The sequence below is a fragment of the Microtus pennsylvanicus genome, chromosome 3, assembly GCF_037038515.1.
Source record: "Microtus pennsylvanicus isolate mMicPen1 chromosome 3, mMicPen1.hap1, whole genome shotgun sequence".
In the NCBI taxonomy this organism is placed as follows: Eukaryota; Metazoa; Chordata; class Mammalia; order Rodentia; family Cricetidae; genus Microtus; species Microtus pennsylvanicus.
Window position 1 is genome coordinate 110,298,998 of NC_134581.1, and position 12,580 is coordinate 110,311,577.

Here is a 12,580-nt window from a genome sequence, read left to right on the forward strand (position 1 = left end):
ACGACCTCCTGACAGCGGGACCAGACTGGTGTAAGAGGAAGCCGAAAGCAAAGTCTCCCAAGCACCCCCTTGCCTTCCCAATCATGTTGCCTCTTCAATAGTCCATATCCTGGTCACTGACAGTGGGCACCAGACTACCTAGCACTCTCGACCCGAATGAAGAAGAGAGGGTCCAAGTTGCCCTCCTCATTCAGAAAGCTTGGATGTTTGCCTGGCTAGTGCACGCAGAACCGCCGGCTGAGACAGCTCGGGACTGGCCCGTGCAGGCCCGAGGACATCCATTCCAAGTGCAGCTCTCGAGCTTTGTCCGATTTCTGAGGCCAACTGTCACTCGAGTACTGTGCGCTTCGGCTACCGGACGTGTCCACAGTTCTCGGGAAGGAGAGCCTCTCTCTGCGGATATTGTTTTGCTGCTGCTTGCCGGGAGTCACCATTGGCAAGTACATTCGCTGCCCCTTGCGAGGGGTAATTTCCCTTTTTATTTTTTCAACTACTTATTGACTAAATGGCCAAACCTGTGGAGAGAGGCCAGCGAGCCTCAGCTGGTCCATCACACTCTGACCAGAGACCACAGTTTTCCCAGCCTCCCCGGCCTGGGACCCCCTTCAGTGGACCCCGTCCAGGGTCCCCCTTCTGGGTCCCCCAATGGGATGATGACATCCTATCCCAATGGGTGAAGCACTTGCCTCCTAGGCCTGGGACCCCTTTCAGAGCCCAACGTCCTGGGACCCCCTTCAGTGTCTCCCAAGGGATTGATGACAGCACACCCCAATGGGAGACATACTTGACCAGCACCAAATTCCCGAGGGACTTTGCACCTCCGGGGGTGCTTCGACTGGATCGGCACAAGTTCAGGTGCCAAAAGCCTTATAAGGACAAAACAGCCAAAATTCCCTACACTGGTACTGCAGATAGTCTGCGGAGTCTTAGAGCTCTTATAAAGACTACATCCAGTAAGAAGACCCTGGATCCCTTAAAAGAGCTGAAAGAGATCAAGGAAGGACAAGTTCTACTTTCTCCAGAGGTTCCTGACTGCAGGGGTAACCCACTGAGCAGGGAACCCAGACCATCTGTCTTACCTCCTGCTACCAGAAAAAGAGTGGCCTCAACTTCTGTGCACAGACCTAGGAAGGTGCAAAGAAGCCTGGATATGTCTACTGTGTTTGAAGAACCTATGGACTTTGACCATTCGGGCACCAGAGTGTCTGCAACATCTCCAAGACACTGTGCTAGGGATGCCAGTGAAAAGGTCAACGAGGATGACAGAGTGCCTGGGCCGTCTTCTGCTGACTCTTCCACTGACCAACGTGGACTGGTAATTTCCCCACAATTTCAAGGTTCTCTGCAACCTTCCTCCCCTACCCAAGGAGCTCTGGGATACTCCACTTCTTCCCAGGATGCTCAGGGACTACCCCTATCCACCGGAGAGATTCTGGGAGGAACCCAATATGATCAAGGGTCTATGGGGCAGCCCATATCTGCCCAGGCATCCCAGAAACCTCTCCCTTTTCCTGAAAGGGAAATCAAACATGTCTCCTTTTCCAGAAGGGTTTTCAAAAGTCCATCCTCTAGCCTAGGGGTCACCAATCATTCCAATTCTCGACCAAAGAGTTTTAGACAAGCCCCTTCTGATCAAGGGGGCCTACAGCAGGCCCCATTAGACAAAGAAGGCTCCAAATGTTTTTCTCCAAAAGGGGTGCTCAGTGATTGCTCATTTTCCCAAAATGGAATGTGTCCTACCCCCTCTCCCCAGAGGAGTTTAACACCTTTGAGAGCTGACAAAGATGACTGGAGAGTTATACCCTCTCATGAAGAGAGCCAGGCCTGTTTCCCCTCTCCCCAGAACGACCCTAAGCAATCAGTATCTGCTGAAGTGAGCTTGAGTCCTGCCTCCTCTGACCAAGGGAATTTTATAAGTTCTCCTTTGAACCAAGATGGCTTTAAATGTCCTCCACCAGAAAATGGGCTCGGATCTTCCCTTACAGCACAGGGGGGACCAAGCTCTATCACTACTCCCCAAGTGGGCCTCACACCACTCATTCCTACCCAAGCAGAAACAAAACTATCTACATCAGGGATTCCAGAACCTTTGCTATCTTCAGAGGGGGCCCTAGCGAGTTCCACATATCTACAAGAGATGCTAGGCACTCCCAAGTCTACCCAAGGGACCCTTGTACCTTCTCAACATACACAAAGGTCTCTAGCATCTGCATCAAATTCCCTAGGGGTTCTGAGTCCTTCCATATCTGTCATGAGGACACCAGAATTGTCTACATCTAGAGAAGTGGGTCAAAGACCTATTCTCTCTCACAAAAGGAAATTTAAACCTAATCCAGATATGAAAATGGGCAATGGATATTCCCATTATAGCAAAAAGATAAGATCAGATCCTCCTTCTGAGCAAGGTGAGTTTCCAGTGTCCCCATCAGACCAAGAGGGCCCTAAATATACCATGCCAACCAAAAAGGCCCTTCTGATTCGTCATTGGAAACAAAATATCCAAAGATATGCCAAGAGAGTTCAAGTGAGCCATGCACTCCCCACAACTACCCAAAGTGCTAAGTCAATACAGCCTTCCCTTCTTCCTCAGGAGCCTCTAGGACTTTCCACATGTGTAAGAGAGGCTCTTGAAATTTCTACATATACACAAGGATTACCAGGTCATTTACAACCTGTCCAGGATGTTTTGGGTTCTACCATATGTGATAAAGTGACTGTGGGACAGGATACATATGCAGAAGGGGTTCCAGACTCATCCCCATCCTTAGAAATGGTTCCTGGATGTGACACATGTACACAAGAATTTGTAGCAAATTTCACATCGAGAGAAGGAGATTCCTTAGATTCTACCTGCCCACAAACACCCACAGGACCTCTCCACTCTTCACAGGAGGCTGTGGAAGTTTCTCTATCTCCTCAAGGGTATCAACAATCTGTCACAACACCACAAAAGGCTATAGGCCATTCCCCATCTATACAAAGGGATGTTAGTATTTCCACATGCCCACAAGTGACTCCAGAAGATTCAACAAATACTCCAAAGGTTCTGAATTCTACCTTATCTTCCCAAGGGCCCTTGGAATCTGTTTTGTCCATCAAACTGTCTCTAGAACCTAACATCCCTATACAAAAGGCTTTATTGTCTTCTACACCTGCAGAAAGTGTTCCTAAAACTCCCACATTTACACAAGGATCTCCAGTAACTTCCTTAGCTGACCATGAGGATTTTAGACCTACAACATATGCACAGGAAACTTTAGAGGATACCACACCTACACAGGTTCTAGAAACTTTCCCTCATTCTGAAACTGTAGTAAAAATACGCACATGTACACCTGACACAGTAGCACCTTCCCCTTCTGAGCAAGAGGCTCAAGGATCTACCACATCTCATGAAGGCACTTTACCATCTTCCCCATCTACACAAGAGAGTTTCATGCATATCCCTTCTCAGGAGGGAAATGGTAAACATGTTCCCTCTACCCAAGTGGGCCCTGGATGTTCCATTTCTACGAAAAAGAGGTTGAGAGACGAGCCTTCTGATGAAGGGGACTTCGAAACTTCCTCATCTGAGGAAGGCAGTTTCATACTTCTCCCTTCCTCAAAAAGGGTATGTGCATCTTCTACTGCTCCGAAAGAAACATCAATCACTACAAGTACTCCTCAGGTAAGTACTACGCCTTCTATATCTGCCCAAAAGGACCTGCAATGCCCCACATCTGAACAAAAGACTGTGGAACCTTGCCATTCTAACCAAGGGCCTTGTGAACATTCCATATCATCCCAAGAGGCTCAAGGGCCTTCGCTGTCTGTCCTAAAGTGTCTATGTCATTTATCATCTGTCCCAGGCCTTCAGGGACATTCTCCATCTCTGTTAAAGGCTCCAGAAAATTCTACCTGTACCCAAGGGGATGTGTCAATTTCTAAATCTGACTTGGGAGTCTTGAAATCTTCCTTATCTGCCAAAGGGTCTAAGGGAAAGGCCAAATGTAAGCAAAAACATCTTGAACATTTGCCATTACCACAAGAGGACCTGACATCTCCTATGTCCTCCAAACCATCTAAAGATCCTTCTGCCTCTTCCTGCCTTCTTGCTGCAGAACACTTTCCATCTCCCCCAGGGTCTCCAAAACCATCAACATCTAAGCAGTGGTATCTAAGAACTTCATCATCTTGCCAAGGGTTTCTTGAACATTCACCATCTGCCCCAGGAGACCTGTATTTTTCCCAGGCTGCCCAGGGAGCAAAAGAACTTTTGCCATCTGCCCAAGGGCCTCAGGAAAAATTTCCACCTTCATTAAGTTATTCAGGACATTTGCCCAACCTCCCAGAAGATGAGGAAGATTCCTCACCAGAACAAGGGATTTTAGAACATGTCCCTCCTGCTCAGAACTCTTTGGAAACTTCATGCTCACCTGGGGTGCCTTTGCAAAAGCCCTTGTTGTCCCTAGAAAGGCCTCTGGATCTTTCCATACCTACTCAGGGGAATGCTGGTACTTCCCAATCTGCACAAGGCTTGCAAAATTTTCTACCATCTACACATGAATATCTGGAAAATTCCCCTTCAGCCTTTGATCCTCTTCAGCACTTACCTGTGGCTCCAAAGGCTCAGGGACTTTCACCTCTGTCTCAGGAAATCCCTTCCCCATTGTTGCCAGTTCATGGAACTCTAGAATTACCTCAATATGGCTCAGAGGCCATATCATCAATGCCATCTGTGCAAGGGCTTCAGGGAAGTCTCTCACCCTCAGAAGGTAGCATAGCCCCTGTGCTCTCAGTCCATGGGTCTGTGGGACATTCCCTGTCTGTACAAGAGCCTATAGAAATTTACAAGTCCACAAAAGCAACTTCAGGGCATTCTCTGTCTTCTCTAGATGATATGTCACCTTTCATATCTTCCCAGGGGACCCTAGGACTATTGTCCTCTGTGAAAGTGGATGTGGGAACATATTCACAAAACACAGGATCTCCAGGACAATTGAAAAATATCTCAGGGTTTCCAGGATCTATGATATCTGATCATGATCCTGTTTTAATTTCCTTACCTGCACAAGGGACTCTCAGAAATTTGCCATCTGCTAAAGAGGATGTGGGACTTTCCCTGTCTGCCCAACAAGCTCCAGAACTGTCCACATTGGAACAAAAGTCTATCCAACATGTGGAAGCAGCAAAAGTGGCTCTGGTAAACCCATCATCTCCCAAAAGGGCTACCGGAAAACTTCAGTGTGCCCAATATGCTTTAGAACATTTGCCACCTAGTGAAGGAGCTCTTCAACATTCTTCAAAACACGAGGGGACTCAAGAAAGTTTGAAATCTTCACTAGAGTCTCTTGAAATTTTGTCATCTAACTCTGAACATATCAAAAATTCTCTTTCTGCCACAGGTAGTCTGGAATCCTCTCTATCTGGTTCAAGGGTTCTTGGATATGAGCTAGCTGACAAACACCCTGAACAACATTCCATATATAAACAGGGGTCTCTGGGTAATCCACTGTCTACCCTAGAGGTTCAAGGACACTTAGTGCCTTTAAAGGGGAATTTGAAATCTTGCCAATCTGCCAAGGAGGGACAAAAAACTTTGATACCTTCACAAATTGTTCTGGAAAGAGTTCCAAGTATTTCAGAGGATCTAGGAGCTTTATCATCTGCTCTGGAGCATATGAGACTTTCCTCATTAGCAAATGAGTCACTAGAGAACTCCCAATATGCTGGAAGTGTTGTGGAATCTTCTTCCTCTGCCACTGGAACTCTAAGAACTACATCTGCCCAAAAGTCTTTGGAAAATTCTTTGCCTGGAAAAGGGATTAGGGAAATATCATCATCTTCCCAAGGGGCTTTGGAAATCTTATCATCCACAAAAGGGAGAGTTGAAAATGTATCATCTCCTGAAAGGTCAATGAAACCTCCTACTTCTTTACAGGAGCCTTCGAGACCTTCTTCATTAATCCAAGGCCCTCACCAACATCCACTACCTGCACAAGAGCCTCTAGGACCTGTCCAAACTGACTCTGGCATTCAAGGACCTTCATTAACTCCAGAAGCTGGAGGAAATCTATCAAGGGAACCAGGTTCTTGCAAATCTTTCCCATTGACGCCAGAAACTCTAGATCATTTGCGATCTGCTGAAGGACCTGATGATCTGTCCATATCAGCACATGGGATATTTGATTCTTTACCATCTACCCAAGAGACTCTAGGAATTTTGGTATATTCTTCGGGGCTCATGGAACCATCAGAATCAGAACATAGGAAACTTGGGCATGTGTCATATGTGGGAAAAGATGTAGAAATTTCTCCATTTGAGAAACCAGCCACATCAACTTCTCCAGTGACTCCATATTTACCTTTCATCACAGAGGTTTTGGAATCTTCCTCATGTGGTCTGGAAGCTCCGGGGTCTCTGTTATCTGCCAGAGAAGATGCAAAAGGCACTGCCTCTGCACCACATGCACAGGAACCTTCTTTATCTACTTCCCAGGCCCTAGAACATTTTGTAACTACCCAAAGGCCTCTGCAAATTAACACACCTAACAAACAGGCTCTGTGCTCTTTGACATCTAGAGTAGAGGATGTAAAACATTCCACTTTTTCTCCAGAGGTTAGAAAAGAATCCCAAATGCTCCCAAATGATCTTGACCATATGTCCAATAGAGGAGAGTCTCAAGAATTTTCTTTCTCTGCTCCAGGAACTAAGAACATTTCCTTACTTGCTCCAAAGACTTTAGAACATTCCTCCCTACAAAATGCAACTCAAGCCACTTCCCATTGTCCTCAAGAGGTGGTGGGATCTTTGCTATCTGTACAAGCATCTTTGGGACAGTCTCCATCTGATCCTGGTTCTCTGGGACCACTGGCATCTACACTAGGAGCTGGGGGACCTTCCCTGTCTGAAGCAGATACTATACAGCTATCTGCATCTGCCCCAGTGACCAAAGCACATTTGACCTCTTCCCTTGGGCCTTCAGCTTCTAAACATGACCAGATGGAGGTGGGAATTTTGCCAGCTCTCCATGGAGATCTTGAAGCTTCTCAGTCTGATCAAAGGACTGTGGAAATGACCAAGTTTGCAGAAGGGGCTCTAGAAAATGTATCAGTTGCTCAAAGAACTACAAAATTTCCAACTTGTTCCCAGGAGGCTAATAAATCTTCTCTATCTGACCAAGGTCATCTATTACATTCAGCACACATCAAAGAGGCTCTGATGCCTGCTCTGTCTAATCAGGAAACTGAAGAATCATTGTTATCCCCCTCAAAAGATACAGAACATCCCCCATCTTCAGTTAGTGTTCAAATGCAGGAACCTTCTCTATGTATCCTAGGGCCTCAAAATATCTCCTTACTTTCTCCAGAGCCTTTAGAATATTCCTCCCTACAAAATGCAACTCAAGCCACTTCCCATTGTCCTCAAGAGGTGGTGGGATCTTTGCTATCTGTACAAGGGTCTTTGGGACAGTCTCCATCTGATCCTGGTTCTCTGGGACCACTGGCATCTACACTAGGAGCTGGGGGACCTTCCCTATCTGAAGCAGATACTATACAGCTATCTGCATCTGCCCCAGTGACCAAAGCACATTTGACCTCTTCCCTTGGGCCTTCAGCTTCTAAACATGACCAGATGGAGGTGGGAATTTTGCCAGCTCTCCATGGAGATCTTGAAGCTTCTCAGTCTGATCAAAGGACTGTGGAAATGACCAAGTTTGCAGAAGGGGCTTTAGAAAATGTATCAATCACTCAAAGAACTACAAAACTTTCAACTTGTACCCAGGAGGCTAATAAATCTTCTCTATCTGACCAAGGTCATCTATTACATTCAGCACATGTCAAAGAGGCTCTGATGCCTGCTCTGTCTAATCAGGAAACTGAAGAAACATTGTTATCCCCCTCAAAAGATACAGAACATCCACCATCTTCAGTTAGTGTTCAAATGCAGGAACCTTCTCTATGTATCCTAGGGCCTCAAAACCTCTCCTTACTTGCTCCAGAGCCTTTAAAACATTCCTCCCTACAAAATGCAACTCAAGCCACTCAGGGAACTCTAGCTTCTTCACCATATAGCCAACAATCACTACAACAGTCACCATCTTCCCAAGAAAAGTTGGAACCATCCAAGTTTGACAAGTGTGCACATAGCCACTTGTCTTCTGTCCCAGATGAGTTGGGAATGCCTCCATTTGTCCCAGTGATTACAGGCACATTGCCACAAACACCAATGACTCCAGGACTTTCCTCACTAACACAAGAAAGTCCAGTTCCTTCCTCATCTTTGCAAAAAGATGATGAATTTTGCCTATCTTCACAAGCAACTCTGGAAGTGAACACATCAGGGCAGGAGACTCTGAATCCTTCACCAACTACTCAAGTTCCTGAGAAAGCTTCTCTTTATACAAAACCCAGTTTGGTAAAGCTCACACACATAGAGGGTACTGAAAGACCTCCAGCTTCTAACTTGGGGACTATTCAAAGTACCAAAAAGGAACTGGGATTTTCTCCACATGCCCAGAAGCCACTGATAATTTCTTTATCTACACAAGGAACTCTAGGATCTTGTTCATCTGACCAAGGGGATCTGGGGACTTCCCTATCTGTCCAATGGTCTCTAAAACTATCTACTCCCACACAGGGAATTGTAGAAACTGTGCCATCTGTGCAAAGTACATTAACACATCCCACCTCTTCCAAAGTAGCTCCAAGATTTTCTCCATTGGCCCAACATACTGTCCAAGAGTCAGCATCTTCCCCAAGGACTACAGGACTTTTTCAATCTAGCCAAAAACCTCAAGGATCTTTTTTGTCTTCACTAGAGCACATAGAACATTTGCCATCTGCTCTAGGTGCTCAGGAAAATCTTTCATCTAATCCATTGACTCTAGGACCTTTGCTATCTTCTAAAGTGCCTAAGGAACTCTCCACAGCTACAGAGGAAACTTTGCCTGTCCTAAGTCCTTTTTCATCTCCTCAAGGAGAACTTGACCCTTTACATTGTTTCTCTGGTAATCTAGAATCATCTCAACCTGCCCAAATGAATCTTACCCATTTGTCATCTGTCAGAGAGCCTGTGGAAAACTCTCCATCTGTCCCAGGTCCTAGAGAGCCTTCCCCATTTAACAAAGTGCCTAGAGGAATTTCATCACATGTCCCAGGTGATCCAACATCTCTAATCTCTGACCACCTGCCTCTAGAACTTAATGTATCTGCTCAGTGTTCACTGAGTCCATCAGCATCTTCAAAAGGAACCCCAGGGTCCTTGTTATCTTCTGCAAACATCCAAGGAAAAGTTCAAAATACACAAAGTTATCATGGGCAATTGTCACATATAAGAGAGACATTGGAAACTTCTCCATCTCATGTAAGAAGTTCAGTATATGAACCTTGTCCTCAGGAAACTCTGGGACTTTACTCCTTAGGCCAGGGGAGTCAAGCAACTTCTCAATGTGCTCAAGGAACTGTGGGTTCCTGCCTATCTCCACAAGAGTCTATGGGACCTTCCACATCTGCACAAAGGAGTCTAGGACATCCTCCACCTGCCCAAGGGCTCTCAGGCACTTCCTCACATACACAACATACATGCTCACAGTCCGTGTCTGCACAGAGCACAGCAGCATATTCATCATCTACCCAGTATCTCAGCCAGCATGCCAAAAAGACAGTAGAAACTTTGAAATCTGACCCAGGGTTTCCAAGAATTTCTATCACAGAACAAGCATCTGTAGAACCTTTACTAACTCCCCAGGAGTCCCCAAGATATTCATCATCTATACCAGGTGTATGCAAAGCTTCGACAGCTACCAGAGGACATGTGGTATCTGATGATGGGCCTCTGGAACTTCCCATATCTGCCCAGGAAAACTTGAGTCCTTTCCATTCTTCCCAATGCCTTTTGAAACCTTCCCTGTCTGTAGAAGGGACTTTTGGTCTCTCTACACCTATGTGTGGCACTCTAGGACCCTCTGTTTCTTCCCTGGGACATCTTGGATCCTGGCAGTCTGCTCAAATTGTTCAACAAACAAATCCATCTGCTTCAGACTCTTTAGGATCTATGCCTTCTTCAAAAGGGCAAACACTCATTTCTTTATCTGGGCAAGGGACTCTATCATCTTTACTAGAGCCATTGAAAATTTCCTTATCAGTTCAAGTGGGTTCCAGACCTTCATTATCTTTACAAGAACCTGGGGGATCTTGCCTTTCTTCACATGGAGAAAATACTCTGGAAGTTCCTACCTGTGCACATAGCAATCTAGTGTTATCCAATTCCTCAAGAGGAGATTTAGGATCTTCCTCATCTACTCCAGTGACCCTAGGATCTTCTCCACCTGCCAAAGTGGATTTAGGAATGTCTCCATCTGTTTTGTGGACTCTGACACCTCCTGTTTCTGCCCAGGGTGTTCAAGGGACATCTACATCTGTGCAAGAGGTTAGGAAACCTTCATTAGATAGTCAGGGGAGAACAGAACCTTTGCCATATGCCCAAGATGATCTGGGACTCGGGTCTCTTTCCCTGGGAACTGAGGCAAATTCCCAATTTTCAAAGGAGGAATTAAAAGTCTTGCCATCTGCCCAAGGGGGTTTTAAACCTGCTCTGTCTACCCCAGGGTCTGTAGAAAAATTGCTATCTGCCTCAAGGACAAAAAGGCTTTTCAATTCTACACTCCAAGATGCTGGGAGCTTTTCTCCTTCCTCCAAAAATAACTCAGAACTGTCCATATCTTCACAGAAGCATCTAGCATCTTCACCAACTACCAAACCTTCTCTGAAACATTCTCCATCTTCCCAAGAGTCTTGGGTACCTAGCTCATCTACATTAGATACTCTAGAACATTCCCTACAAGACCAAGGGTGGCAGAAACTGTCTATACCCACAAAAGTGACTCTAGGACAAAAACCACATCAGAAGGGTTATGAAGGAAGTTCATTATCTGCTCAAGGAACTGTGAAATTGTCTATATCAGGACAAGAGTCTCTAGGACCTTGCTCTTTCGACCAAGGGTCTCCAGAATCATCCACATCTTCCCACAAAGTGCAGGACCCTTCTTATAATCAAGGGTCTGTAGCACAATTCCCATCTGTCCCAGGAGATACACCTTCTCTCTCTGCCCAGGGAATACTGCAAAATGTGTCATCTTCCATAGTTACTCTAGAAACATCATCTTCTCTCCAGAAAGATATAGAAGGTCTATTAGATGTGCATGATGCTCAGCAACTTCAACCTGATTCCCCAGGGTATCTGGGACATTCCCAATATACTCCAGAGTCATCAGAAACTTTGACATCTCCCCAAATGGTTTGTAAATGTTCAGAATCTTCATCTCTGACTCTAGAAACGTTGCCACCTCTCCCAGGAACACTAGGACATTTGCCATCTTTGCAAAGTGCTGTGTTCCTTTCAGATTCTGACCAACAGATTCAGGAATCATCATCATCTCTCCAAAAATCTGTTCGATTTTCTCCATCTTCCAAAGGTTCACTGAGACCTAATCCATCTGTTCTAGAGACCTCCCATTCTTTATTATCAGCCCAGTTGCGCCCCAAATTGTCTATATCTGACCAAGGGTTTCTAGGATCTTCACCACCTCAGCAAGGTTGTTTAAAAGATTCATTATCCATGCAAAGGGCTCTTGGAATGTCGATATCAGCACAAGAGTTTGTAGGACATTCAAAATCTGATCAAGAGTCTCCAGAAATGTTCACATCTTCCCAAGAGAATCTAGGCCCTTCTTTATTCCAAGAGGCTTTAGTACATTCATCATCTATTCCACAAGATTGTGGACTTTCTCAATCTTCAAAAGGTATGTTAGGAAGATCACTATCTACACAAGATGCTAGGAAAGCTCCATCATCTGTCCAAGGGTCTATAGTAACTGTACCATCAGCTCAAAGTGTTCTAGAATTTCAGACTTCTTTGGAGCGGCTTCTCGGTACTGCCCAATTTGCTTCAGAGACAACAAAACCTTTGCCATCTTCTGAAGAGGTTTATAGTATTTTGAAATCTCTCTCAAGGTCTATAGAAACTTTGACATCTATTTTAGAGACACTGACATTTTCAACATTTGACAAAGGTGCAGTGGGCCCTTCTAAAACTGACCAAGTGATACTGAGATCACCAACAGTTTCCCACAAACCTCTGGAATTTTCTCTATCTGACCAACAGTCTGTGAAAACTGCCTCATCTCAAATGGGGCCTGATAGAACTTCACTAAAAGACAAAGATTTACAGGAAATATCTTCAGGTGAAAAGGTGCCTTTAGGAGATTCACCACTGCAGCAAATCTGTTCGGGAAATGCATTGTCTACACAAGGGTCTCTAGGACTGTCCATATCAGCACAAGAAGCTCTTGGATATCCACCATCTGCTCACGGGTCTACAGATACTTCCATGTCATCTGAAGAGGCTTCAGGCACTTGTTTGGACCAAGAGCATTCAGGACAGTCATTATCGTTATCTTTATCTAATCTAGGAGATCTTGGACTATCTGAATATTCACAGTGGCCATTAGAAACATCTCCATCTACCCATAGCACTCTAGAAATACCATCTTCTACCCATGGGATTTTAGAAACTTCACCACCTGCCCAAGATTCTCTA

General features: G+C 45.3%; 1 pseudogene; it reads left to right on the plus strand.

Moving 5' to 3' along the window:
• Positions 1-505: 505 nt before the first annotated feature.
• The window catches only part of LOC142846871 (vacuolar protein sorting-associated protein 72 homolog), a 40,594-nt pseudogene continuing 28,519 nt past the window's right edge, over positions 506-12,580 (plus strand).